This window comes from Odocoileus virginianus, chromosome 11 (genome assembly GCF_023699985.2).
Source record: "Odocoileus virginianus isolate 20LAN1187 ecotype Illinois chromosome 11, Ovbor_1.2, whole genome shotgun sequence".
NCBI classification, from domain to species: Eukaryota; Metazoa; Chordata; class Mammalia; order Artiodactyla; family Cervidae; genus Odocoileus; species Odocoileus virginianus.
Window position 1 is genome coordinate 34,602,283 of NC_069684.1, and position 18,242 is coordinate 34,620,524.

Sequence of the window (18,242 nt, forward strand, 5' to 3'; positions counted from 1 at the left end):
TTCATTTATGCCTTTTGTTAGATGTAGACAACATTTTATCAGCAGATAACTCAGAAGAAACTTGATTCATCACAGGACTCTAAATCTGGAAGTCAGAAACAAACCACAGGCTCAGGCGGAGGTAAGTTCCTCCTGGAACTGAGAGCTGAGAAAAGGCTCTCCTCTGTGTCCTCATAGAGACAGCAGTCTGCCGTGGCCAAGAGCACCCTCAGGAAGTCCTGGATAAACCGCTCAGGACACACAAACAGCAATTCCACAGGCTCCAGACAGGTCAATGAACTCACACCACACTATTCAAGTAAAGCAAATCTACCCAAAATAAAAAATACACAAGATTCTTGGTAATTTAAATAGAGACGTAAGGCTCCCTAGAAGAGGAGTTCCTAAATGAGCTCCCACCTATGGATAGGCTGCAGGAGCTCCATAAATGACCTGCAACTGTGTACTGAGGACATGCAGGCAAATGTTCACAGTTCTGCTCTGCAGGAAAAACCACAGCTTACACCAACATTCAACAGAGTCTCTGACAAAAAGAAAGTTAAGAACCCTTGACAAAGGAATGAATGATCTGCGTAACCCCCAGGAGAACCTATTCAAATCATCTTCAGCAGCAAGGCTGTGGGGAGGCACAGGGCACAGTCAGGTTGATGTTCATCTCCAATAAGTAACTATCACATAGATGCAAGTATCTAGCAAGTAAGATTCAATGGATGTGAATTTGAGAAAACGCCAGGAGGCAGTGGAGGACAGAGGAGTGTGGTGTGCTGCATGGCACTGCAAAGAGTTGGACACCACTAAACGACTGAACAACCACCAAAAGCAAATAAGGAAGGACCTTAGGCCAGAATGAGTTTATTTTAAAAAATTCTAAGTATCTCTTTCTCTCCATAAAATGAAATCTTTTGCCAAATGAGGAACACAGGTAACCAAGAGGTTCCACGTTTTGTTGTGATCCACACAGTTGAGGGCTTTAGTGTAGTCAATGAAGCACAAGTAGATGTTTTTTTGGAATCCTCTTGGTTTTTCTATGACTCACTAGATGTTGGCAGTTTGATCTCTGGCTCCTCTGCCTTTTCTAAATCCACCTTGTACATGTGAAAGTTCTTGATTCACGTACTGTTGAAGCCCTGCTTGAAGGATTTTGAGTATTACCTTGCTAGCATGTGAAATGAGAAATGGTGCGGTAGTTTGAACATTCTTTGGCATTGCCTTTCTTTGCGATTGGAATGAAAAACTGACTTTTTCCAGTCCTGTATCCACTGCTGAGCTTTCCAACTTTGCTGGCATATTGAGTGCAGCATTCTCACAGCATCACCTTTTAGGATTTGAAATAGCTCAGCTGGAATTCCATCACTTCCACTAGCTTTGTTCATAGTGATGCTTCCTAAGGCCCACTTGACTTCACACTCCAGGATGTATGGCCCTAGGTGAGTGACCACACCACCGTGGTTATCTGGTCATTAAGACCTTGTTTTGTACTGTTCTTCTGTGTACTCGTGCCACTTCTTCTTAATTTCTTCTGCTTCTGTTAGGTTCTTACAGTTTCTGTCCTTTATTGTGTCCATCTTTGGATGAAATGTTCCCTTGGTATCTCTAATTTTCTTGAAGAGATCTCTAATCTTTCCCATTCTATTGTTTTCCTCTATTTCTTTGAAATGATCACTGAGGAAGGCTTTCTTATCTCTCTTTGCTATTCTTTGAAACTCTGCATTCATTTGGATATATCTTTTCCTTTCTCCTTTGCCTTCTGCTTCTCTGGTTAACAGTAAGGTATCAATATTGTGTCATCAACTCTACATGCCACAGTAACATAAGATGTTAATGAGAGGGACAACAGGGTGGAAAGAGACTGTACAAGTGGAGATTCTGTACTTTGCACTCCATTTTTCTATAAAATTAAAACTGTTCCCTGTAATAAATTCTATTGATTTAATTAATTTATTAAATAGTGGCTTAATTTTTAGTATTTTATGTATCACATAAATAAAATATTTACTTATCCAATAATAAATGTTCATGTAATCAATTTAAGCCTGTTCACAAAACTGAAGAAAGCTTTCCCCAAAAAAGGCAGGACTGCTTTAGACATTACTTTCTTCCAGCACTTTCTATTCTTCCTTTCCATTCAAAGATCAAAACTTACCCTGCTCCTGCCCCCCCCACACACACTTCAGAGTGAACACTAATTGCTCTACTTCCTTCCCTGCACATCTAATGTGTTTTTTAAAAAGGTGAACATTCCACTGCTGAACACTTACCCTTATCTATTCAATGTGAGAATTATGCTCTGTGGAAAGAGCACAGCCCATGAAAGAGATACTGCCCAGGTAGATAGTCAAAAGAATATGTTGTTATTGAGTCACTAAGTCATGTCCGACTGTTTGCGACCCCATGGACTGTACCTCACCAGGCTCCTCTGTCCATAGGATTTCCCAGACAAGCATACTGGAGTAGGTTGCCATTTCCTTCCCCAGAGGATTTGCCTGACCTAGGGATCAAACCCATGTCTCCTGCATTGGGAGGACCACCTAGGAAGCCCAGTCAAAGAGTACACACTTAGGTAAAAAGTATTCTACATAATTTTCCTCATTACAAGATATCCACACACACAAAAAAGACAACAGTAAGAGCTAATATCTAGAACCAAAAGGAGAAAACAACTGTTTAAATGGTTTGATCTTGGTATGTTTTTCTACATAATTTTGGTCCATTAATAAAAAATGTGTTTGTCTTTCTTACCATCCCTGCTCACATATTTAAAATTCCTAGATAATGTTTCAAACTATTTGTCTACATTTTACATCTAATTCATGAAAACTGTTTCTTCCACTAAGCACACATACAGTAGGACATGTGGCCAAAAAACTTAAGACTTAGTAATCTGAGTTCTTCCAAAATAACTTTTATTAAATCCTTGTAAAAGAAAAACGCATTTATATTGGGAAGTAGATGTAAGTATTAAAAGAGTTTTTGTCTTTTTTTGTTGTTGGTTGGTAACATCAAAAAACACAGAATGCTCACCATACTATATGTGCTAAAGTATCAACTGTATATATTTAATATATTAAAAAGGTTATTAGTAAGACAACAAAAATATATTTTAAAGCTAATCAAAAGCCATTCTCCAATCTCACCCCTGAGACCACGTGAAAAGAACCTGGTCGTTGGCAGCTATATGTAAGCACTATGGCTGTCTGTGCAAAGCACAAATCGGACCAAGAAAAAATTCTGAAAACAATGCAAAAGGAAGGAAGGAAGTAATTTCACGTGGCATTTTACTAAAGGCATATAGGTCATGCTACTACTGCTGCTGAGGTTCAAAAGCAGCAGAGACTTGACAATATCACTGTTTCTAACCAGCTATTCTTAAATTATTAGAAGATAATCTGGTGAGCTTGAGGTAAATACAGCTGTGAACACAGCAGCACACACCATCTGGAGGCGTTTGACTTAAGCAATTTTTCAAATGTACAATATATTCAAGTCTATTTTGTTCCTCTGAAGTGAAACAGTCACAAACTGACCCTTTTTTTTTTCAACTGCAACTGCAAAAGCTGATTCACTTTGTGGAAACAAGACATGACAAACAGATCTAATTGTTCATCTTTAGAACCAAAAGATTATTTCTGATCTATACTGGCAAAAATATTTTAGCTTTATAAAGGATCCCCCCCAGACTTACCTACCATATTCTTAAAACTCTTCACAAGTAACATCCGACTAATCCTCTAAAATCAAAATGTTTTCTTCTTTCTAAAGCAATTCACATCCATTACTTCATTTTATCGTGAAAACCTGAAGAAAACTGTCATATGAATCATCATAAAATCTTACCTATAGACAAACTGCCATTAACCTCCTTAATGCATCAACCAGTTAATGCCATTAACCTGTAACCTCTTTCAGCCACCTTCTATCATTCCTTCCCTGGCTACCAAACTTCTCAACGTTTCCTTACCAACTACAAACAAGCTTCCACCATCGCAGGCCACCCTCCACCTCCTGGGCTGCTCTGTTCAAAAACTCCTCAGGAGTACCACTGACTCCTGATTAAGTAATCGGTTAGTACTTTTTTTCAATAGTGTTTTCTCAGTTCTCATTCTTTAGTGCAAAACCTAGAATGTGTGATTCTACTGTCACATCCTACACACTTTGAAGCACCATCCTCCTCCCTTTATCCCCTTTGTATTGCTTTACCTTTCAGACCTCTTTCACTCAAATCATTCTTCCATTTCCTCCTCTCCTCATAACATCAGCTTTCCCTTTCTAATAACTTCATGCACAGCATCACCTCAGCACTAGTTCCTCCTGCGTGAGATTCAGTGAGGGCCCTCTGGTAGCAAAAACAACTGTCAAAGCTGGTTGGGCCACAGGTGTGAGCAGAAAGGTCAGGGGAAGCCCTTTCACAGAGGTCACCTCTAATAGGATGAAATGGGGTCTAGGAAAGAACAGGGTTCAGTCTCTGGCTTGCAATCCTGACCTCCCCACTGACCAGCTGCAGGCCTTGGTCAAACTGCTCAACTACTCTAAGCCTCAGGTCTCCTCCCTAGTACCTTAGAGGCATTTAGACCTGCAAGAATTAAACAATTCATTCAAAGTCAGAATATTAAGGAAATGAAGTCACCCCTAATCCCATCATCCAGGGATGAGCACTATTAAGGTTTGGCGTGTTCCTTTCTAATCTTTTTTCCTTATTAGCCTCTGTGAGTAAATGTGGATGTGCACATAACGGGAATCACACTGCAGAACAGTTTGGCATCTACGGTTTTTTCCCACTGAGCTTTATATTAAATTTTTACATCATGATGATTTTTAGTGGTTGCATAATATTTTTTCTTATGGATGGACCATGAGTTAACATTTCCCTTCTACTACTGGGTGCTTAAACTGACAAATCCCTATGCTTCTTTTTTGTTCCTTTTTTTTCCCTTTCCCAGAAAAAGTCTCTTCCTCCTTCTCTATTCCACCTATGAACCAAAACATGTTAACAATGGCTATATCATCAAATAGTATGAGAAACAATTTTATCAAGGAAAAATAAAACAATGGCTTAAAGAGTAAACATCTCATATTAAACTAAAACTCACTGGCATGACCTGAAGTTATCTTTGGAAGTTATATGAATCATCACCCTCACCTCCAGTGAGGGTCTTCCCTCACTGGAACGTAAGTGCTGTTGAGAACAGGGGCTTCATCTAGTTTGTATCTTTAGCCACCAAAGCAATACCTAGAGCATAGACAGTGTTCACTATATTAAGCACCAGCTGTCGTTATGTGTCAGGCACTTTCCTAAGCATTTTGCACACCCTCTGAGGTAGACATCATTTTTCCCACAAAGAGGCTAACAAATAACTTATCCTAGGTCTCACAGTGAAAGAGTGGTAGAACTGAGATTAGAACACAGTTGAGCTATTTACCACCAACTTATAATGAATAAATTGATTAATTATACCAGCAGCACTTCCAAGTGACAGCATTAAAATTTGAATATGCTGATTTTTCCTACTAATTAAATCTAACTACTGCTTTTCTACCTTTCATTACAAATATGTAAGTGTATCAACTATATCGAGAATTAAAAGATTCTGGAGGGCAAGTCTATGATGCTAATCACCATTAAAATTTGGGATTTAAAAATACGGTCAAATACATATGAATAAACTTCTGAAATAACCTGTCTGGATTTAGGATACTTACTATGCTTCTATTTTTCCTTTTATTCAGAACTCTTTGGTGCCAATCTAAATGTCTTGATTTCTTTTAATTAAGGAAAACATTTTATGATGTTACATTGAAATTATTACATTTTCCAGAAGACGTTGCACTCTCTTTCCTCATTTCAGGTTATTTTAAGAAGGACACATTTCTACAATGGGTTAAAGAAATATCTCAACCTGAACCAGCTTCCTTTCTCTGCCAACTATACCCCAGTCCCCAACACTACCCCCACAAATCCCTCCAACAACACATCCCCCATGTTCTTCCATCAGTAAAATGGGCCACTAAAAAGGCCTCACATTAGCTTTATATATAAACAGATTTGTCAATTTTGCTTTTTGACTTTTTCTCATTTTAAAAATATGGTGGACAGTCTTGGAAACCATGCTGGTCAGCATCTCTTCAAGACAAAGGCAGACAGTAAAAAGACCAAACCATTAAGAAAATGTCATTCAGATCACAGTCTACTTTCCAGCCTGAAAAGCCAGAGACGCAAAGCTACTCAATCTTACAGTAAATACTTTCCAGTAACTTAGAGCCAAAAGCACATTTAAAAATAACACAGGTAGCCACACACAGCCCTGAACAGAGACATTTCTGAATCTCTGTGTTAATCATCTAGCCCCTGGCCAAACTGCTATGCATCAAAGGTTCTCTTAGTCCCCTTGGTAAGTGTAACAAGAGGTAAGAGACAGGGAGAAACATTTTAGCCATGTTATCTTCACTGAGCTAACATTTATTCTGAGTTTTACAAACTAATCCTAGAATAGCAAACAAAGACCCAGTTTAAAAAAAAGCAGGCTTCCTATGTCATTATAAAATGGATGGTTCCATTGGCTACTCAGACTAACACAATAGCAAGCAAAACCCTTTGACCTTGGAAAAGCATAGTAAATGTAATACCTACTGCTAAATTACATGGTTTACCAATTTCCTCAAAACCAAAAATAAATCCCTCACAAGTAAACTATTACACGAGTAAACAAAAGCTTGTCTTGTTCTAGCATTTGCTTAAAAGCAAGCACAGTGGCAGTGGGAGAGGGATTAAGAAACACAGCCAGACAAGTCCATAAAACCTCCAGTGTAAGATAAAACTACCCTGCAGGAGCAGCCAACGCAGTCTGACCCAACAGCTGTACACAGTTGCACTAATTAAAATGAAGAGCTAGTCTACATAACACACAGGCCATTCACTGGACCTTCCAGATAAGTTGGCTGGGGTTCACCACGACACTCCCCCTCAGCAGACCTACAAGCTAAAAAAATAAATTGGCACATGGCTCAGGGCACTTGCATGTGAAAATACATACACATTCTAGCATTCAGGAATCATCACAACCACGTAGACTGGAACATATCCTATAGGCTATAAAAACCCACACACACACAAAGGAAGTGGTACGACTACATTACGTCAGCTCTCGCCTCAATTCATAAATGCAAAACCACAAAACAAGACAAAAACCTAAACGGCCTTTTGCTGGAAACCTTCTAAGAGTGAATGGATGTAGGTTAAGTCTTTAAATATGTTACTGAACAGGACTCGTTGATGCATCGCTTTCAACGGCCACAGGGAAGGCAGAAATGTAATCTTAGTCCATTCTCTCATGCAACCAGATCAAATAACATTTCAAGCACAGCCTGCCAAGCACCAAGGCCTGCCAGAACACAATGAGCACTCAAGTGCTCTGGACTGAAAACCACCTTTCACTGGTCCCAGAGATCTTTATAAAATAGTTTAAACACTACTAAATTACAGAGTTGGAAAAAAACAAACACAAGGCTTCTAACTGCAGCTCCCATACTATTGCGAAGTTGCTGTTAAGCCTCTAAAATGTCTGCCTTCTGTTAGTTAACTAGGCAATGTACATTTTCAGAAAGGCAATTGCCTCTCACAGCCCAAGTCTAACACGCACATAAAAATGGAGAGTTTGGGTTGTGCATCTGGAAATAATTGCCCCAGATCAACGGGCTTACATGGGGCATTGTTCCCGTCTGTATGGTTTCAAATCATGTCTACTTTAAATTTGGAGCTCCTAGGAAGGAAAAAGAAAAAGTAAGAAAGGCTAGAGCTGTGGGCACACGACTTTAAGGGCTCTGTCAACTCTGTTCTCAACATACACTCAGGGTCTCAGACTTAAAGCACAGACACATACCAAAGGGGAAAACTAATCTACTGACCTCAGTGCTCATTCACATCCTTTTTTTTTAAATTTCCATATGATTGAGAGGACGCCTTCGGCCAAACATCCCCCACCCCCCAAAGAGAGCGTAGGCACCAGTGGGCCAGGAAGGTGAAAGGCTGAGAGAGTAAACCCAAGGGACCAACTGCAAGTTTCTTTCTCAGCAAACAAAAAGTGGTCAGGCAGGTCTCCCCACAGCTTCAACCACAGAGCAAGGTCTGAGCAAACTGGGGAGGGGTCGGGAAGTCATCGCCTCAAACCCGGGGAGGAAAAAAATAACAGTTTAAACTTAGACCAATCTTCTTCAAAACCATCCTTGCGTTTTAGCTAACCTGGTAAAACAAGAGTATTTTGGATCCAGGAAACAAACTATTTTTGTCACCTAAGCAGTCCTAAATTACTTTATAACCAAGTCCATCCAATTCACTTTATTTTTAAACCTAAATTTACTCCATTGTAAGCAGTCAAGCTCCTAATCAAACAGCGGCTTTTAGATTACACACTGCTCATCTTCAGTTTTCCTTTTAAAGAACACACACACTCTTTCTAAAAAAAAAAAAAAGTATATCTCTGCCCTAAACAAGTTTCTTAATTGGTTTATTTAACTGGGATTTCTAGAGTTTTGACAATTTAAAAAACAAAACAAACTAGTGAGCCCAACAGAACTGCCATGGGACACAACTGATACCTATTCCAGATTCCTGGAAAGCCACCGCCATTCCCGGTAATGCCCGAGCTGTTCTCTCTGGGGTCATCACACACTGGGGTAATCCACAGGCTACCGTCCACCCACCTCGAGAGCCCCTGTGCCCGCAGCTGTCCAACTTCCTGGCCCAAGACCCGCGCTGCCCTCGCAGCCAGAGGGGCCGGCCACTTGCCTGCGGCGGGTCGCAGCCGCAGCTGAGCTCTCGGGCCTCCTCTCCTCCTCCTCGTCCTCCGGTGCAGAGCCCCCTCGCAAACTCAGGCCGGCGGGCACCGGCGGGATGGGCAGGTGCTCAGGGCGTGAAATGCACTTGCTAAACAAAAGGAGGCCAGGGCGGCCGCAGGGGCAGCCGGGCGCGGGCTCAGGTCCCCGCGACGCGGCGGCTCCGGGAGGCGGTGGCCGCGCCGGGCCCCGCCCGCGGCTGGAGGAAGCGGCCGCCGCGGCTCAGGCTCCTTCAGCCCGGGCGGCCGGGCCGACACTGCCACATGCCTGTGACCCAGACGCCGGGAGAGAAAGAGCGGCCTCCCCGCGGCGGCGGCGGCGGTGGCCGGCAAAACCCGGGCTGGAGCCCGGCCCGCTCCGCGCGAGCCCCTGCCCGCCGCCACCGCGGGCGCGCGCACACACAAAGCGGCGGCAATTGTATCTCCGGACCAACTCAGCCAGCCTCCCCTCCCTCCAGACCTCCCTTCCCTCCCAACAGCCGGAACTGGGAGACTGTGTGATTGATGGCAGCTCTTAATAGCGTGGTCAGCTAGAAAATGCATCTGCAAGCAAGATATAAAAGAGGCAGCGCATCCCCGTGAGTGATCAGCAGTTCACACATCCTAGAGCTGCCTCTGCTTCTGCCAGGAATGCTAATGCCAACCACCTCTGACGTCTAACAAATGCCAACAATAACCAACAATCACAGACACGGTGAACATTTGTTTCAAAGAAGCACAAGAGGAAGAATCATCCTTTGATGTCAAACAACATTTCTGACCCCAATTTTCCTTAAGGTTAAGAATTCTCTATAAGTTATTTGTTTAAAAGTCTTCTCTCCAATCTTCTTTCCCCAAGAAAATAAAGATCCATCTGCTAGACAAGGCAGAGCTTAAACTAGACTTGATTGAAATCCATCTAATAAAGAAACAAAATGAATACACTTACCTTGCCATGTGGCCTTAAAAAAACATACAATCCACCAGCTACCAGATTCCAGACCCCTTATTAATTCCATTGTTATGGGCATCTAAATAGAACTACCAAAAGTAAATTTCAAATGGTTTCTTCTTCACCCACAATCTGGTAAATATCTATCAACTTGCTCAAATTTACCCAAAGTTTAAACTATGTTCAAAACATGTATTCCCCACCAACAACAGCCACAATCATTTTGTCCTGCTGAATAAGATACTCTACAGCAAAATTTTTTTAAATACATACCTATGGAACATAAATTCAAATTATTAAACTAACCCAGTGTCAACTCAAATTTGAAAGCTACAAGCTCAAAATTTAACTGATCACTCTTGGTGTCTTTAATATTACACCTTTCACCTTCCAGGCAAGTTTCATGTAACTCACAAACAGCTTTATACATGTTACTGGATCTTCCAAGGTCCAACTGCTGAATTTCTAGGTACCCTTTCCAATTGGCAAATGTTAGATTAAGTGATTTGCCCAAAGCTTCTCAACAAGGGGTGGCATTAGGGGTGGAGGAGAAGCACAGAGAAGAACCTAGATCCTGCCCTCACTGGCACAGATAACCAAACTGACTTGCACATTTGCTGTTAAACATCATTCTGATTTCTTTTAAATAAAACTCAGGTTGTTCTACAGGAGACAGAAATCTCTCTCTAAAACTACTAACAGAGCACATGTCCTGAGAGCGAGGGCTAAGGAGGCATAATGCCTTTGCCACCTGAAATGTTGTTGTGATGAGGACAAATCAGAGACGATCCCCACACAAGGGCAGATCGGCTATCAGCTCCCCTTAACACCATCCTTGCTACGATCACCTGAGGGGACCTGCAGCTTGAAACCCACCTCATAACTAAGCAGCTCTAAGATCACTCCATCCATGTCAGAAATGAAATCAATCCTAAAGCCTAGCAACAAAAGCCACTCCTGTATTGGGACACACTTCCATTTTCCCACCAGCTCTGTCTAGACAGAAGGTAGCACCAGAGGAGACAGGTGTTTTCTTTGTTTTGTTTCTGGTCTGCAGCACTTTAAAAACTGCTGGTTCATCCCACCAAACTGCTCTAAATTCATACAGTCTCACGAAAATTCTAAATGCTTTGACAGCACTTTATGACAGCACTTCTGTTCTGTCCCAGGCTTGCACCCTCTGCTAAGCCATCCACACCCAGCCCCCCACTTTCTAGTTACACCAAGTCTTTCAATTTCCCCAAGGTGTTAGGATTTCAACCAAAGTCATCACTACCTTTTCCCACTAGAAAAGAAATATCCCCTGCCATCCCCAATCCCCCAAGCCCCCACCACCCCTCCTGGACACACACACACACACACACACAGTTTAAAGCCTACTCCTTCAGACTTCAGGTCAAGTATCAAATGTCAAATGTCAGAGAAGCTTCCTCTGAGGCCCCATTCTAGGTCAAGTTCCTTTGTTATAAGTTCTCAGGGAACTGAGTTCATTCCTTGAGAGCATTTATCTCAGTTTGTAACTCATTGGTGTGACTTTCTGATTAATGTTCCATCAGAGAAAGTTCTGTATGTTTGCTCATCATCAAATACCTGGCGTCAAGCACACACATCTTTGAAATGAATAACTGAATTGAGGGCAACAACCCTGTTCTACTCATTTTGCATATTCTCTGCACAGTTGTTGGCACAAAAAAAGCCTCTCTCAAATAAATAGCATCTATGCAAATCAAAAAATTAAAAGTATAATAAAGATTTTTATCCCCACTTTATAGAGATATAAATAACTATGCCTAGGATAACTCACAAAAACACTAAGATCCAAACCTATCTGCAAGCCATAATTTTTATCTTGAGTCAGTGAGGTACAGATGTCATCATTAACATATTCAAGACAAGTTCTTCCTACTTCTGTGGCATTTAAGCAAGGGGCAAACCACAAGGGGTAAGCTGGATAGACTACCAAATCCTGTACGCACACAGAGAGCAACATAAACAGAATGTAACAGTTTGAAAGTACATTATATACTAGTTTGTCTTTAAGTTTCTCTGAATGCAAAAGTACCACCAAATTCTACTCTAAGTGGGGGAAAGGGTATGATCCTGACCCCTCAGTGTACACCTAGCTTTTTCTTTATTTTCAGTTATCTCCTCTCTAAAACAACTCTATTTCCCTGATAAGGGAGCCTTTGTAAAAATTCTTTTGCCCTGAGGACTCCTAGTCATTGATGACAGACATTCCAAAACTGCCCTCTCCAACTCCTCAAAGTGAAGAATTCATTTTAAACATCATTAATGTGGGCTTGTAAATTAAGGGATCTGTAGATAAGAAAGGGAAGTTCTTACAACAACAGTTTCTCAGATGTCCTGCACACCAGCACAAGAAAAAGCCAACGCGTGAGATGAATGAAAAAATATTGAGTATTCCGCATCGTCACCCCCAAAATTAAGCTTCATTGTTATTTTCAGCATTTCACAAGGCACTGCTTGGTTCCCACAGTTTACCTCAGCCTTGTCTATGTCACAAGTCTTGCTTCCTTTTGTTCTAAGTTCCATTCCATGTAAATTCCAGCTCCGGGTTTTAGAACACTCTTCATTTATCAAAACAACCCTGTCAAGTTGAGCACCATTAACAGATAATGAGAGGAGACAACAGATGTGGTTAGAAGCAAAGCACTAGTATTCTACAGGCCTCAGCATGCAGCAAAGTGAGCTGACATCTGACTTTACCCTAACAGTTATAATTAAATACAAAGTCTAGTTAAACTAACATTAAAGCTATGACCGGGAACAGTAAGCAGGGGAAATGTCAAGTATAACCTTAGCAGGTAACAGTTGAACAGGGCTCAGGTTATTCCAGAACCTTAACCTTGAACAACTACCAAGCCTTCCTCTCTCTGCTACCCTGCTTCTGTCATAGACAGAAGACTTGTGGCCACATGGTCGAAAGACAGCAGCTTTGGACCACTCCTTAAAACAACCAAAGGGAAAGGAGATGACATTTTTACATGAAAGTTTAAAAATAACATTCATCTAGCAAGAATTAGAGAGGTCTGTCTCAAGTGGAGTCAATCAACATCCATTCTTATAGCATTCTTTTATAAAATCATTCAGATCAAGTAATTTGGCTCACCTAAGAATCAAAGTGTCAAAAGATTACCAAAATCAATCAAGCAAATGAGAAGCAAGGCAAGGGCTGTCTTGGTATTGTCAGCAATGTGTGCATACTCTCCTAGGATGCAGAGGTTTTGCTTTGCATGACTATGGAGACTGTGGATATATGATGTTAAGCAAACATCTACTTCTTTCCCTCTTCCAATTCACAAAATGGCGCCACACAACAAAACTTTTCAAAACAGTTTTCAAAAGAAAAATACCAATATATAATTCTTTTTGAAGCCCTTTTGGATGTATTGATTATTATATGTTCCTACAGAAAACCCAAGCAATCCCATTCAACAAGCTGAAGTCTCTCTCTCTGGGGACTCTCCTCTAGAACATTTGCACACAAACTTTCACAAATATTTAAGAACATATATATTCATTCGTCTAGAGGCTCACTATTGATTTTTATTTCATGATAATAAAATTCTACTGTTCTTCCTATATGGCATCTTGCTTCCCTCAGATTGCAACAGACCATTAACACAAAATTCTATTGTGTGGGAGTACTGTAATTAACAAGTCCTTAATTACTACAACACACTTTGTGCTGTCACTTTAGTATAGCCTTTCTATACTAAAATCTCTAGTTCAATGAATGTGCACTTTTCAGTCAAAAAGACTGGGCCAAACTGCTCTCCAAAAAAAGTAGGCCAATTTCCAGCACTCTTCCCAAGAGCAGGCCCCATCCCCCTATGTGCGACTTGGTGGTTTGCCTGAGCTTTGCACTACACACTCTCCTGGATCTCCTAAGACCTGGTGGCTCTCTGTTTCTTGCCATGACTGCTCCTAAATACAGGCAGTCAGTGTCCAGTCTCTTCTCATCACACCCTGGTATCTCTCATGGGTGAGAAGATTTACTCCCAAGATGCCTCTATGACAAGATTTCATTTTTCTAGCCCTTAGCTTGCTCCTTAGTCACAGATTCAGTTTGCAAATTCCCTCTGGACTCAACCACACAGCATTCCACAGACACTCTCAAATCATCCTCAACAAAATCAAAATATTCCTCCCCAACATGTCCTGGCTTCCCCAAATTAGTCTCAGGAACTCCCGTTACTCTATTGGTATAAGAATTAATAGTATGCCCTTTCTTTTTAAAGGAAATCATGACATACCCTAAAATGTATGTGATATCAGAGTTAGCACATTAAACATAATATAGTTCTCAGTTTTTAGCACTACTGAATAACATATTGTTTAATAATAGCTAACTACCATCTAATACATACTTTGCAAGTCTTAACTGTAAATCAAGGTTTACTAATGTGATTTTTTAAAATACCTTTTGTACCTAATTACCTATGTGTGCAAGTTCAGTTGCTGAGTTGTGTCCTACTCTTTAAGACCCCTTGGACTGTATCTCACTAGGTTCCTCTGTCCTTGGGATTTTCCAAGCAAGAATACTGGAGTGGGTTGCCATTTCCTTCTCCAGAGGGATCTTCCCAACCCAAGTATTGAACCCACATCTCTTGAGTTTCCTGCACTGACTGGCAGGTGGATTTCTTAACAACTATTGCACCTGGGAAGCCTCCCTAATTACCTATCCCATTCATTAATCACATCACTTTCCATTCAGCCAACATTTAACAACTAAATCACACAGTTGCTCCGTAGTTAAGGGTACAGTACAGAAGAACAGAAACATTAAAACAAACCAGCTAGGATGGTGATGATCATTGTATACACAGAAAAAGACTCACACAGAGAACCATTCACATGTGTGATGCAATAATTAGGCAACTATTCCAAATTATTGGGGGAAAGTGAATCCTTATGTCTCTAATGCCAGAATCCTAATACCTACTCTTTTACATTTCAGAATAAATCTGAGTTAATTTCAACCTGGATACTGTTGGAAACTTAATATACTCTTTTAAACTAACTAGAAATAAATCATATTCTACAAATCAGGGAGGCTAACCTTGGGTAAAACTATGAACATCACATACTCCAAATTAAATGCATAGGTACAAGATTAAGAGTGGACATTAAACTACAGGTTTCCTTTTGTTTTCCACTTCCCAATACAGACTCAAGTATATGTTTGAGTGATAAATTGCTAATAAATATTTAAGATGCTATTTCATAAAGAACAAAATCATCAACATTATTAAAATATATTCCTAGAAAGAAAGGAAGAAAAAAACAAACAGCATGCAGCACACCAAATCCTGCTTTTCTAAGAACAGTGAGCAGAAATGAAGCACTGGCTCCAGTGTGCACTCGCTGCAAACTCTTCTGACACAGGAAGCTGATCAAAGGCCAGATATGGAGGTTTTAGTTTTTGCAAGTGTGTGGCCCTCTCATGGATGTGGGATGTGAAACATATCTTGAGAGAAGACAGACCTCTAAGACAGCATCTGCTTTAAATATTTTTAAGGACATTTTCATCTCTATTTTTAAAACTTACTAGAGATCTCAGATTGTATAGATGAAATTATAATGTTCCATCACAGTGATACTTTGAGGACAAAAATACAGTTAAGAGGAGAGATTTCTCATTTGGAAAAGTGTTATGAATAAGAAACAAAGAGTTCTGTATAAGGAACAGCTCAGAATCTCAGGACCTTGACAGGATGTTTAGAATAGGGCCTGACAATATGTGATAAAAATCAGTGTGGAGATCCAGCCAAGTTTATAGGAAGTAATCTTAAGACAACTAAAATCTCCAGCTGGAATCATCATATCAAGAATTTAAAATATTAAACAGACAATGCTTACAAATCCAAAACACTGTTTTGCCCTTTTCCTAAAAAAAAAATTTTTTTGCTGTATGTTTTCTCTTGTGCTATTGCTGCCAATAAACTGAACTCTTTTTAAATCACCAAGTTATTTAAGGAAAAATATAAATGCAAAAGTTTCAAAACATTAAATAAGTACCATTTGCCAGATTCAACATCGCAAGTGGCATTAAAGATCCAGTACTTTTCTGCTTAAAAACCAATCACTTCTCTCTAAAAGAGGTCAAAAGACTCTAGTTCAAAATATCTACTCAAACATCTAATACATCAATTAAAACAAAAATAAAAAGCCAGAGTCTAAGCATGTTTGCCCTTAACAATACAGGATGGTTTCTTTTCTTTTCTTTGGAAGGAGACATTCATTTGAACATCCATTCGAGTTTAATTTTAACTGACTAGAAAAAGCAAATATTTGGGCTGCAGGAAATACAACTTAGGACAAAGGAAGGCATGGGCTAACTTTCTAACATTTCCTTCATTTGATTCATTCTAACAATAAAACCTAAACAGTGAACATTCTCTCTAATCTTCAGAGCAAGTTAACTCTACAGTGAAAACTATGCATGCCCCATCACCAGACTCTATGTTTAAACAACTATAATGTAAAGCATGTTCATTCTCACAAGTGAAAGGAAATGACTGCCAAATGCTTCCTTTAGAAACTCCCCAGAATAGGGTAGGTCCCTTTAATGTGAGATTTTCCTGACACTCCAATTACAGCAGACCTTGAACAAACAGAGACGCATTAAAAGCTGACTTGGTTCTATTATCTTTTATTGAAGGCCTAGCAAAGATAGCACTGTCCAGTGCTATCTACATTTTTTGGTGCATTAATCATTTATACACTTGAGAAAAATTCAATAGTTTTTTTTTTTTTTTAAATGATAATAACCACAGGATGTAACCTCAGCGGTATTGGTCTTTTTCTTAGGAAGGTCAGAAAAGCTTTAAAAACAGGAAGTCTCTGCTATAAGGTTGAGAAATGTTTGTTTTAACAGTCTAAGGCTTTATGGCTGCAGTTTGCAGTCAGGTGTTATGGAGAACTAGAGTTTCTTCTTTCCTGCCAAAGATTAACATCCCCGGGGAAAAAGCCAAAAAGGTGCCCAAACAACTAGAAAAGCACATTATCCTAAAATAAGACTTGCTATAGAATCTGAACTATAAATCTTCTTAGATAGCTCTCTTTCAACAGTACATAGGAGCTAGGTGTTGGATGAGAAACAATATATCTTTTGTGATCATTTATAAAGGCAAGAGGAAAGCCATAGTAAACAACACTAAGACAACCACGTAGCAACAATTAGCAACTGGGTTAAGAATTGACACTTGCAAAAAAAAAAAAAAAAAAGAATTGACACTTGCCATTTAATATGTGTTTTCTGTTGATTATCTCATTTTTATCATATTATTGTAACCAAATATAAGAACCACCATCTTTCTTAAATGAAAATTCTTGCTAAAAAAATCAAATCAGCGCAGATTAACTAAAAAACTTTTTATCTTCAAGAAAATGGTTGGTTTTTGCTTTTAAAGCCATTATAGCTTTTTTTTAAATTCCTAACATATCCAACATCAAAGATATTTTATCATGATTCTAGTCTTTATTTAGCAATTTTAAAAATGGCTTTATCAACACAATAAACTGTGTGAGAAATAATTGTTTTATCATTTGTGAATTCTATTTCATATGTAATTAAGGGATTTTTATTTTTATTGAAGTATCAGTTCAGTTCTGTTCAGTCGCCCAGTCGTATCTGACTCTTTGTGACCCCATGGACTCCATGCCAGGCCTCCCTGTCCATCATCAACTCCTGGAGTTTACTCAAACTCATGTCCATTGAGTCAGTAATGCCATCTAACCATCTCATCCTCTGTAGTCTCCTTCTCTCACCCTCAATCTTTCCCAGCATCAGTGTCTTTTCAAATGAGTCAGTTCTTCGCATCAGGTGGCCAAAGTATTGAAGCTTCAGCCTCAACATCAGTCCGTCCAATGAACATTCAGGTCTGACTTTCTTTAGGATGGACTGGTTGGATCCCCCTGCAGTCCAAAGGACTCTCAAGAGTCTTCTCCAACACCACAGTTGAAAAGCATCAATTCTTCAGCGCTCAGCTTTCTTTATAGTGCAACTCTCACATCATTACATGACTACTGGGAAAACCACAGCCTTAACTAGATAGACCTTTGTTGGCAAAGTAATGTCTCTGCTTTTTAATATGCTGTCTAGGTTGGTCATAACTTTTCTTCCAAGGAGCAAGCATCTTTTTATTGGAATATAGTTGGTTCAAAATGTTTTAGTTCCTACTGTACAGCAAAGTGAATCAGATAAACATATATCCATTCTTATTTATTTTTCTTTGGCTGTGCTGGGACTTCACTGACGCGTGAGGACTTTCTCTAGGTGCAGCAAGAAGGGGCTACTCTCTAGTTGTGGTGCACAGGCTTCTCATTGTGGTGTCTTCTCTTGTTGCAGGCTCCAGGTGCTCCAGCTTCAGTAGTTTTGATTCTCGGGCTCTAAAGCACTGTGTGCTTTAGTTGTAGAGCACAGGCTTAGTTGCTTCTCAGCATATGAGATCATCCCAGAC

At 40.0% G+C, this 18,242-nt stretch overlaps 1 protein-coding gene across 6 annotated transcripts in view; it reads right to left on the minus strand.

Annotated features, from left to right (window-relative positions):
- Window positions 1-18,242, minus strand: part of RERE (arginine-glutamic acid dipeptide repeats) — a 405,272-nt gene that overhangs the window by 289,876 nt on the left and 97,154 nt on the right. The window contains exon 1 of one of the 6 annotated variants that reach the window (XM_020912530.2): window positions 12,100-12,245. The exons of 3 other annotated variants lie outside the window; for them this stretch is intronic. The gene's annotated coding sequence lies outside the window, so the exon portion shown is untranslated. Of the gene's footprint in view, window positions 1-8,694; window positions 8,938-12,099; window positions 12,246-18,242 lie in introns of those variants that run through there. 2 more of the 6 variants (XM_070474244.1, XM_020915940.2) reach the window with 2 other exon arrangements.